The 12,353-nt window shown below is 34.6% G+C and overlaps 1 protein-coding gene across 2 annotated transcripts in view; it reads right to left on the bottom strand.

The window, feature by feature from the left end:
• Positions 1-12,353, bottom strand: part of LOC126836875 (delta-sarcoglycan) — a 91,545-nt gene that overhangs the window by 25,087 nt on the left and 54,105 nt on the right. Inside the window, exon 1 of one of the 2 annotated variants that reach the window (XM_050570545.1) lies at positions 5,891-6,302. The exons of the other annotated variant lie outside the window; for it this stretch is intronic. The gene's annotated coding sequence lies outside the window, so the exon portion shown is untranslated. Of the gene's footprint in view, positions 1-5,890; positions 6,303-12,353 lie in introns of those variants that run through there. 2 annotated transcript variants of the gene reach the window in all.

Raw genomic sequence — 12,353 nt, forward strand, 5'->3', positions numbered from 1 at the left:
GGCCGTTCGCACCAAGTATGATTTATTATAGTTTACTCTATACTGTTATATATAATACTGTTCAATACTGTTATATATAATAAAAATATTATTTGAGTAGTATACATTGTATCGTTAGAACTAAAAAAAAATAATTTTATTAATACTGTTATTTAAATTATTTTCATTCAAATAAACAAAAATATTCGTATGGCGTATTTGACAGGGAGGGCTAATTTCATTCAAATTAAGTTCATTAATGAAATAAATCAATATCTTAAATTTTTAAGACTAATTAAAAGCTTTTTTAATTAGTCTACGGTAAACATTTTTGGTTAATAATTGATTGGTTGTCTTTACAGAAAATTTGAATTATATATTTTTTCTAAATGAGGTTTGGTCGAAACTATTTTAAGTATAATATCAGTTTAACATTTTGAACATATTTTATGCATAACATTTTGCTCTACAATATATTCAATTGAATACAAACTATATATCTATAAATTAGTAATTAAATTTTGACATTTTTTTTGTAGCATTACCCAAAATTAACTCTCAGATCAGATAAACTTTTAATGCTAACAACTCGAAAAGTGTTTATTCGATTATTCGAAATTATTCTCAATGTGTTCAATACATCATCCTGCTTTAAGTAGGTAAATAAAATAATATGTAGGTTGGTATTCGATTTTTAAAAGCCACCTTTTAAAACTATCCCTCGAAAAAATGTAATATGCTGCTTCAATTAAGATTTATTTACTTAACTTAACCTGACTTTGAGAATTTCACCATTCTTGTGTTCGAAATTAAAATATTGAGTTGTTTGATTCAATATTATGTAACTCTAAAAATTTGTAAGCAAAACAAATCAGGATTTCTTCATAAAAAAACAAAAATTTACTATGTAACTTTTAGCGACCGATTTCCAAAAAAAAAAAAAAAATACTAATGAAATTTTATCGATTTCACACACCAAGCACTCGGATCTAAATTCAAACAACACCACAACTGCCACCTGACATTTTCAAGTTTGAAATTATAATGTAATATAACGTCGGCCGTGCTTAACCACATTAGTTTCAGAATGTACAGACCGTCATGGGTTAGACGTGTCAATCATATGGTAACGTAAAGGACCCTCGAGTAGTGACCACGCTGTGTTTGCATATATGGATTGTGTGCAAATTGAATTGAAAGTCGTTTAGTGCACTTTAAAATGATTATAAAAACCGTGCAGTTTAACGGGAACGCGACAAGTACTATTACATTCCATGATTTATTTTACAACCGCCTACACACTGTCCATGTACCTTCACTGACTTTAATAAATAAATAACATTTTCGACTTGATCGTAGTTGATTCATAACTTAACTTGGTGAGTTGTTTGAGTTAAGCTTCAGCTAAGTACGAATAAAATTAAACATTTATTTCATACCGTATATTGTATTATTATTATTTTTAAAAAAACGTTCAAATTACTTTAACACTATTATGCTGGATTGCACAAAACTTTGTCTATTCAATGAATCACAAATCGATGACCACTGTGATTGGACCAAACACGGCCTATTATGGAACCAATAAAGTTTTGTGCAATCCAGCATAAGTCTTTAAAAAAAAAAAAGTCTGCATCTTACATAACACGTGTTCGGCAATAGAGGACAGAGAACAACAATATTGTCAGAAAATTGAGTTAAACGTTATAAACTTGTAATAAACTCAAGTCTCGACAAGGTTAATATTATACATAACAAAATAATGAGACATTTGTTTTTGATAAATAAGTACGGTATTAGTTTTATTCCTAATTTTCAGTATTTTCTTTTAATAAATTAATTCTCGTTGTCAAATAAATTGCGTTTATAATACATTTCAAAGGGATATCTTGTGCCTGACAATTATTCATAATAATGAAAAATAATAATACGGTGTGTTCGATTGCAACCGTCAACAGAACGAAATGGCTTTAATTTGAGTTTCTGCGAAAATTCGGCCAACGTCAAACCGACTTTTGTGCAGAAGCAACTCTTTTAAGATCCTGTTAAGCAGTGTTGGCGTTCAAACGAATAATTAAAATAAATTATTAAACGACACAGAAACGCGACTGCTATGCCAATATGAATCGACGAACTAATGTTGATATTATCAAACAAATAAGGTTGCCGGCCGATGTTACCTATACTATCTTATACTGAACAATACAGCTGAGTGACTTGTAAAAGATTTATTGTATTATTTCTTATAAAAAAAAAAAAAATTGACTGATAAAATTGTGTCCTATTTAGGCTATTCGTCTTTTGCACACGCCTTCTGTATCATTCTTAGTCGAATGAAGGGTATCCTCGTATAATTAAAATAGACCCACCGTTGTATTCTCAGTGTTCGACCTAGGACTTCAATAACGACGACAAAACGGCTAGTCTTTTCTTAGGGTCACAACGATGGACGTAGTTGTATTGCTTTCTCTGTTGTCCGATGTCGGACAAGTTAAATATTATGTAAGTAATCAAAAATGTTACCGAAGTTTGTGATGCGCTTGTTTATTTACTTATTTTTTAAGACTAGAATAGTTTAGGTTAGATGTAGTCGATGCAGGTACATAAATAAATGTGATTTTTGTGTGCTGCTACTCGCATACATAATGCTATGAAAAGCTATTCTAATTTCAAACTGTTTGGCTGTTAAATTATTTTTAATCGAGTTATAGTTTTTTGGGATATTATAGTATTAAACCTTAACAAAACATATATATTTATATATATATATATATATATATATATAAATCTACAGGGTGATCCACTTATCGTGAACCACTCAATATCTCATAGGGTTTAATAAATGCATTAATAAGTGCATTTCCCAACCACACTTCTCCTTCCATCCTAACTTAAAACTCTTAAAACTTTAAAAATAGTTATCCGAAACTAGTTATCGACTAATCAACATTTTTAGTACATTATTCACAATTAAAAAAGTTAATAAAATGTATACGTTACCGTTTAAGTTTCAAAAGTTGCTATAAAAAAAACTAAATAAATCAAATTCAAAATATCAAATCAAATCGAATAATCAAATTAAATTGAGTTACAGTAAAATATTGTTACAGCATTCAATATTATTTGAAGGTCTAAATAACAAACAATATAAAAAACACAAACTTATTTCCAAATTAATATTTTCCCAAAGGCCCTGGAACGTTGGTCAGAGAATGGTAATTTTCGATTTCTTTCCAGTATCAAAAAGGAATATAAGGAACCTAAGTATAGATATTGAGCACGTATGATCTAAGCCTATTTCCTTTCTTTGCAACGCCGGGAAGATCACGGGAACGTGGTATTAAATTTGTAATTTTTGTCATTTAGATACAAGTTGACTAGATTTGTAGACTTAGTATGACCAACTCGACTGAACAGACTATTCAATCAACAATACTATTTTATTTAGTGAATCGTCCGCGTAAAATGTGGTTGTCCTATATTTAGTTTCGTCATACGAGACAAGACGATAATATCGAGGACATAATAAGTTGTGTACTAAGGTTTGAAAAAAACAAGAACCCGCACCAAATCACTCTGGTATTTTTTTAAGTTTTTTTTTCTTTTTTTTTTTTAATAAAGAAAACCATAATATCGCCGTGTAGAAAAGACGCTGGCAAGCGTGTACAGTCTAACCCGGACCACCGCCGCCTTTTCCACATAATTATTCGCCTTACCCGGTATGTATATGTATATGTATATATATATATATATATATATATATATATATATATATATATATATATATATATATATATATATATATTATAACTGAGTCCTGCTGAATTATCTCGTCCTGTTTTACATATAAATTGCCGTACATATACAAAATTATCACTTTCATAGTTCAACCACGTAGCTAATCTTTTTCTTTTCGCCTTCCCCTAACATCTTGGTCCGTCCACACCTGCACCGGGTCCTCCCTCGGGCGCCTTCTTAACGCTAACGACTTTTCGGCCGGCCGATTTAATCGGTATCGCGGTGCCTTGGCAATATGTACATACACATTTTTTGTGTTCATTTTGCCATTTTTTTTATAAACACAACGGTTAAGAGATGAGCCCGCGTTTTATTGTATATTATGTACACCGCACAGACCGACGAAAATATAATATATAGATTATTATGATAATAGTGTTGTGAGATATTAGAAGTGATCCGGCAATAACAAAAATAATATCCCGTTTAAGATTTTGCTTTAGTGTTCTCATAAGCAAGGATGGGCGTTTTTGAATAATTTTTTATTTCAATACAAATTTATTCAAATTTAAAAAAAAATATTTTATTATATTTTCATCATGAACAATATAATATTAATTGTATATAACGTGGTAAACTGTTTTTTTTCTAGTGTCTTGGAATATCAGAAATAGTTAGATTATTTATAAAATGTTATAATTTTTGAAACATTAAAATTTATTTGTTTTGTACAGAATAAAAGCTAAGACACATTTTTAATTTGACCGGAGGCTTTGACAAATTTGCAACAAAACGTTATTATCTTGAAAGCAAAACAATTTGTTTTCATTTTTTTATTTTTTTATACTTTTGAAGACATTTAATAAATAAATTGTACGTATAATCGAATATATTCATCATCACAGTTGTGAAAATTGAATAGAAGTAAGTTTTTTAAATTCCCTTGTTTAATGTTTTTATTTGTCAAAAATAAAAGAACGTTAAGTGTGAAAGTTAAGAAGAGACGGTGATAAAGAGTAAAAAAAAACGTTGTCAAGTTCAGCGATGACCTGAGGTCGAAATTCAGGGAGAGATTATTTTTTAGATATTTATTATAAGTGAGGTTTTAAAATATGACACCTAAGCTAGAAAATATTTTTTTCTTATTATTGTTTCAATAGAAATAGTCCTCGAGCTTTAACGAAAACTTATCTTAAACCGGTCAAAGCTTCGTGTAATCATAATTGATTGTGAGTTCTGCTAATAATATGTATATTATATAATATAAGATTGGGTCGACCAAGTTTCCTCTAGAAATATCATCGACCACGACAAGTTGACAATTTATTTTTAGTCTTTGAAATTAAATAAGTTCCAGAACAAAAACGGTTTTTCATATTGAAAATTAATATACTTGTTCTAGAGTTTGTTGACCGCTCTATGGGGTGATGATGATGTGATGATAGGTTTATACATTATATCGTGCACGCGTCTTGTTGGCCTACTTCCATCGCGTGTCCTTCTTCTGCGAAAGGATATTTTTACATTGTAGGTATTTGCATCCTTGTGAACGGTACGAAAATATGAAAAGATCAAAATTAAAATTCAACACAAAAGTAACCCAGAAACGTAGTCCAATCTAGTCCAAAATATGTCCTCTTCGAGGAGTTGAACCACCGAAAATAGGATTAGTTTTGTTTTTAGTAACTATTGTTAAGGAGATTGCACGCGATCGGTTTTTTGACGTTTTAGACCAAAATGTCGACTAGTTCTGATACGGTTATGTAGGTAACCGATTTAAAGTTTTTGTTTTTTTTATGGAAAAAAATTGGGTTTTATATTTGAAAATATTGTACATTTATTTTATTTAATTAAAAGGAACTGAAATTTTTAAACGAAAATCGGCTTTCTACATAATATAATAGTAGCAAAATAACTCGAATTTCCTTACATAATTGAAATTGGACCATCCTATGTAGTCGACATTTTGCCAGGCTTTTCGGTCTAAAATAAACCAAAATGACTTTTACTCATAGAAAAAATAATTTTAATTAAACCATCGCATAAAAATGAACCGGTAAACTAATCGAAATGTATTAAAACCACTTTTTTCTTAAAAAACGCCCACACAAAACTCCTTATAACCCGACCACATATACCCTTTTACAAAATATGTTATCGTCAACGTTATTACCTTATGCTTTCGGACGGGTTAATTTTTTTTCATTACGTTTTTTTTTTCTTTGTCCGTTTTACAAAGCACACAATTGAATATCGTTCAACTGAATCGGCCACCGTTTGCCACGACCGCGAACCGCAACACCGAATCGACTCGTATCAACAACAGCCGTTGACCTCGGACTTAAGACACGTTTTCAAACAGCACATTTTGGACTTGGCATTTTCGAACTGGCCCGGGTCCGGTTAGCTTTCCGCGGTCGTCGGTCACCGGTCGACTGCTGCTGGACAACATGATTCGGTCCAATTACCGGCGGCCGTCACCGTTGATAATATACAGCGTGGGCATAATAATATATATATATATATATATCAGTGCACATATGCATATAAGTACAGCTATTCCGCTATTCTGCTGTACTCAGCACTGGGCCACAGCTGCTGTTCTACACACACGCGCGCGCAAAACCGAGCTTTTCTTAATGTATTTTAAGATCACACAGCATCTCGCCCATCGTATCCACCTCCGCCTGGTTTCGCGGGTACACACAGCGGAGGAGACCGCCGTTTATTTTAGGACGCGACGAATCCAGCGCTCGAGTCCGCGTTGCCGGTCAACGTTATACTAATATACTTGCACATTAAGTATACATTGATATATTATTATATTTTAATATATACACGCGCATTAAGACGGAGCAATCCGTTCGGTCGACCCCTTTGCTTTAAACGGCCGTAGGTGTGTGTAACAATAATCGATAGCCGATCGTCAAACGCACACACAATATGCGCTTAAACGTGTTAAGCATACATGTCGGTTTGTTAGTTTTTTATTATTTTTTTTTTTGCCCGGATTTGCACAATGTGTTTGCCGGTGGCGTTTATAATATAAACGGGTGCGACCCACAGGTGGTGTCAGAGCCGTGTTGTATGATAGTGTGTATAAATAACGCGTCCAGAGTCCGTACGATGCTATTTACATTTACAAGCTAAAAACACCAGCTATAGGACGTGCAAAATCGTTTTGTGCATTGTATCGATAACACATCATTGGTTTTAACACCCTCCGTCCTGATAATAATAGTACCTATGTCTTATATCCATCCGTTTCGCCTTCCATGCTTTTCCATGGGGGTCTTTTTTTCCAAAACGACTTTTAATAATTTCAATATTTTCTGTGTTTTAAATATTATAACGGGTTTTTTTTATAGTATTTTGCTGATTCTAAAATATTTCAAAACTATGAATTACAATCCTTTTGGTAACGCAACCAGCACAAAACCTTGTGCATACAACCTCGCCTGTCGTATGAGAAACGTGACTATGGCCTTTGGCATACTTTGGATTTGTACAAACACTCAGACGTGGATCAAATTACTGGAATTTCGATGCCGGAGTACTCTATATACATTTTGATGTATCGTCCGGCTCGACGGCGGCAAGTTGGTAGGGGTCGTTTTCAGAGTTTTGCACACATACCCGTAGGTATTAAATGACATGCGGAAAAATACTATATAATATACATTAAAACCAATGACACGCTCTGTCGATGGGACTTAATGAATTTAAAACGCTTTTGTTTCGGGCGAACACACGTTGAGTATGGAAATGTCGGACACATCACAAATCCCGATCGAATCCGCTTAGATTAATATTAAATGTACATTTTACCCTAAATCATATATCCATATATATATATATATATATATATATATATATATATTTATATAATATATACAATGTTTAACGTTTGAGGACGTGCTGTATGCACGTCAAAAATTAATAATATCATAGTCGTCCGTCAACGAAGTCATAACACAATATTATTTCCCATCGCCGTGTCCGGACAGTCTGATCTGTACAACTGCTGTTTTTCGAATAAATCAAAAGTATTATTACAAAGTATAGTATCGGTACGAACAAACTGGAATCCGACGAGAATGTGGATGTTATACGATTACTAATAATGTATGAAAATATATTATCTCGAAAACCTATGTCATAGGCATAGAGATGAAAAAATAATTTTTTTTTTATATCAACTTTCAGATTTTTTAATTGCTCAATGTCTTTCCATTATTGTTTGTGAAATTCCTAGATAAAAATATAATAAATGTTTATCCTTTAGTATCATCTATTGTGTCATGACAGCGTGTAAAATATAATTTACCAAAGATACTGTTACTGTATTAGTTTCGACGAGGAAAATACAAATGATCCACTTCAAAAAAAATCAGCCTATATATGGAAATTAAAAAAAGGGTAAATTGAATTTGCTTATGATTTTTTTTTTTGCACTGGCACACACACAAAAAAAAAATGAATACATCATATAAAATGTATAGTGAAAAATTATGTATAAAAAAGTCACGTTAATTAGATTACAGTAGATTTGAATAATCCGGAATTAATACACGAGCACAGTCGTTCAAATAATCATGAATCATGTATAATACTATAGTGGCCACTGAAAAATGTAAAATCCTAATGGAAGAGCGAGTAAAAATATTATTAACAAAAGGACATTATCAAGAAAAAAAAATATCCAAGGATAATCGAGTTACAAAACTTTTACTAGCAGTACAAATCTTTTTACTCAGATACCTTTTTATCTTTTTTTTTGGTTGAGGGATTTCCCTTCTGTTGTACTTAATTACTAAAAACGTTAACAATGTAAGAACATTCAACGGATATATCATAAAAAGTTATACCACATGGTTAAGCTAAGTCCCCAAACAAAATTTTTTCTGCATTCGCCAATTCCGGTGAAGAATTCGATTGGGTTTCTTATACATTATTTTAACTAATATTATTATCAGTTTAAAAGTTTGATGCTATATAAAAATGTTAAAAAAATATAAAACCACTATTACACAAAAATTTGGGAGGCCGTCACACCACTTATGTGTCAAGTTGTAAGGTATAGAACATTTTTCTAAAGCATTTGAAAAGCAGCAAAAAAGTTAAACGTGATAAATTTATAAAACAAAAAGAAATACATACTAATATTTAATTTTAATTGTTTCCAACACTTACAGCGAAGACAATCAGCTTTTATATATATACACATAATTCAGGAAGTGAACTTTCTGAGAAACTTGTAAGTTTTAGCGTGCACCAATTAAAAGTTCATCAATGCAAAAATTAACTAATTTTAATTTAAGATCAAGATATTATATTCAATGGTTTGTCTCCGATTTGTTTAAACTAAAAATAGTTAAAGTCATAATTGAAATAAAGTCTTGGACTTTAATTTTGTATAAACGACTTTGACATTGAGATTGCTTAGTACCTTAAACAAGTACATCTCCTAAGACATAGAAAAAATGCAGTGTGGTGCAATTTTATGTTTAAAAACTTAATTAGTGTAAAAAGGGTAAATCAAGACAAAAACAGTATGTCAAATTTCATATCTATATTGTAATTGAACAAAAGAAATTTTCAGGAACATTATTAATATTATTTTTTACAAACAAGTAGCTAATTAGGTAGAAATATACGATTGAATCATGTTTCTCTCAGGCTTACCCGTTGATAACGTCCGATGGGAATTCCGCGCAAAAGTTATTACACGAATTCTTCAGGAAAATGGAGAAATTATGACTAACCAAAATGACATTAAGACATTGTTATACCTAGGCGAGACAAAAGGTAAACAAAAGCGCGCACGTGGCGTTATAACGACGTTTTTAAATTCAAATTTGCTTTCCATTACTATATTAGTACACCTTTTAGTTATATATTAGCGACATTAACTAATGTAAAAACCGAAATGATTTCATGCGTTCCGTTTGCAGAGTGTTGTTCTGTAGCGATTTTCGAGCAAAAAGCAAAGGTAAGAGAAAGCGACCACCATTTTTTGGATTTTTTTTTATTATTACTTAAAGTTATTTTTTACAATTCAATGCATTTTGCTGCCGAGACAACGGTTACCAGTACAGTTGACGGACAATGTGGTTTCTCTGTCGGATATCTGACCTAAACAGAAGCCCGGAATCGTTCCGACACTCCTAGTCGTTATGTTATATTTTTTTTAATAAAAAAATAAAATAAAAAACCTGAAGTTTACCTAAACCTTTGGAGCGAACAAAATAGAAAAGCTTTTTGTCTTCTTAAACGCAGGGATAACGGTCGTTACATGTTATTATATTGCCTTTTCTTCCGGTAAAGTAATGCAAATATATTATATTGTATAGAAACATGTTATTATATTATTTAAATATTTCAATTTTTCATTTCGATGTACTCTTTGCCATCAATATTGTACGTTCGCTTTATAGCCGGTGTTCTCAGAATGTCGCAAGCTAAAAAATTTGTCCTTCCCAAGAATATTATGTACGTTTTTTTCTTTGCTCGTTTACCTTCAATTTGTCTAAAAATATCTATTGTAGAACTAAGTATGGTTTTCCGTCAATGACTGTAATACTATTAAGGCAAAGACTTTGTACAGAAAAAAAACTTTCCACGAAGGTTTAACCAAATAAAAATATATTTTCAGGTACCTTCTTCCCTTTTGCTCTCATGCGTTAGTATTTGGGTTGACCTACCCTTTAAGAGCAATCTCTCTTATAGTAAAGTCTCTTAATAGTGTTGATGTAAAAAATATATTTTTTCTTTGACGTTTTACTTAATAAAATAAAACGTCTCCCACAGGTAAGTTTTTAAGACGGGCCTTTTTATATCTATATTGCCATACAATTTTCACTCAGGGCAACTCATTTTGTCAAATCGACAAACTAAAATGTAAATTTATGCGTTATTACACGGAAACTCTTACCTTCTAAGAAGGTCCTGAAGGACATGAGGCGGAATCAAACAGACCAACTTTTACAAAAATCCTTGCGGCTTAAGTTTAATAAATAAATAATAATACGCTCGTTGTCGATGCGTATTATAAATATTATTATGCGTACAAACACAACAGAATACAATAGAAACGATAAAACCATTTTATTATTTTGATCATACATTAAAATATTCGTTATCACCGTCGATCATTTTGTCGGTTGATCGCAGGTCATTTGTCCCAAAAGTTCGATTAGCGTCCGGGTGGGTTTACCGGACATACCGGGTGCCAAATAAGCGGCATCCAGCCCATTAGTTCTAAGTAGACCGCCGATTTCCATGTGTAACCAGGGTACTCCTTCTGGCACGAATTTCTTGAGAAACGCGGCGGCTTGCATGGAATATCCGCCGTACTTAGGGGCGATGTTGACCACGTCCACGTCTTGACTAGCGGTGGTCATCTGCACGCTGGCCTGGTTCCACAGCGGCAATCTCCACACCCGGTCGCCGGTTTGTATGGCGGCAGCTTTCAACGCTTCCATTAGCGTGTCATCGCTGGTGAACGCGCCCACGGCCTGTGTGGTCCACACCTCGGTGCGGTCCGAATATGGACCTAAGTCCAGCAGCATCTTGGGCTTATAGCATGTTTCGGCGGCGATCATCGCCAGCACGTCGGACACGACCAGCTGATTGGCTCTGGCGGTGTCGTTCACCAACACGGTCATACCGTTTTTGCTGGCCACGACCGACCCGGATTCCATGGCTCCCGCTCCAATAATGTTTTCGGCCAGCGGAATGAACACTTTGAGATTTATAGATATTTTCAGAGCACTCACCGCTCGCAGCATGGCGATCAGAGACGCGGCGCCGGACACTTCGCCCCGGACGTGCTTCTGTAAGGCGCACGACCTCAACGAGCCCATACCGCCAGAGTTGTACGTCAGTCCCGGCGCGACCATCACGATAGGCGGCGCGTCCAGGTTGCAACCCTCGTACGTGGCTTCCAGTAGCTGTGGCTCTTCGCAGGATCCGCTGGACACTGCCAGTATCGCATTCATGTTTCTCGATTCCATGTACCGCTTGGTGCGCACGTTGATGTCGATACCTTGGTTGGACAGTAGGGTGACGGCGTTCCGGGCAAACGCCTTGGGGGTCAGCAAGTTGGCCGGGATCTCTTGGAGTTGCCGCGTCAAGTTCTGCGCGGACCCCTTTTGCAGACCGATTTGCCAGTGGTTCCAGTCGCAGCTGTCGTACAACTCGAGCTTGGGCAGGTTCTTTTTCTCTAGGGTCTTGAGCTCGTCGTAAGACCACATGCCCATCGACGCACCCTCCGCCGAATTCTCCGCCGAGTCGAAGCTCTCCAAGTAAATTTTCTGTAGATCGTAATTGAGCAGCGACTTGGTGCCCAGGGCGGCCGCGTTCCGCACGCATTCATACTTCTCGTTTATGCCTTCTCGCTCATTGTACCCCAGACACCCGTCGTCCAACCCGACCACGGCGACGTACGGGAAATTCGTGTCCAGCCCGAACAGCGTACGCACCTCGCACTTGGCCGGCGGTGGCTTGACCGACTTGAGCAGCTCCATCAGTCTACCGCCGACGATGTCGTTGAACTTCTCGGCCGTCGCGGTCAACGTTAGCGTCTCTCCCGTTCGGTCACCGTGTGCGACATAGCAACCCAGCACTAAGCCCTT

This window comes from Adelges cooleyi, unplaced genomic scaffold, assembly GCF_023614345.1.
Source record: "Adelges cooleyi isolate 19-005CV unplaced genomic scaffold, UGA_ACOO_1.1 ACOO_flye_CR_arks_rails_tigmint_CR_PRNA_247, whole genome shotgun sequence".
Lineage (NCBI taxonomy): Eukaryota > Metazoa > Arthropoda > Insecta > Hemiptera > Adelgidae > Adelges > Adelges cooleyi.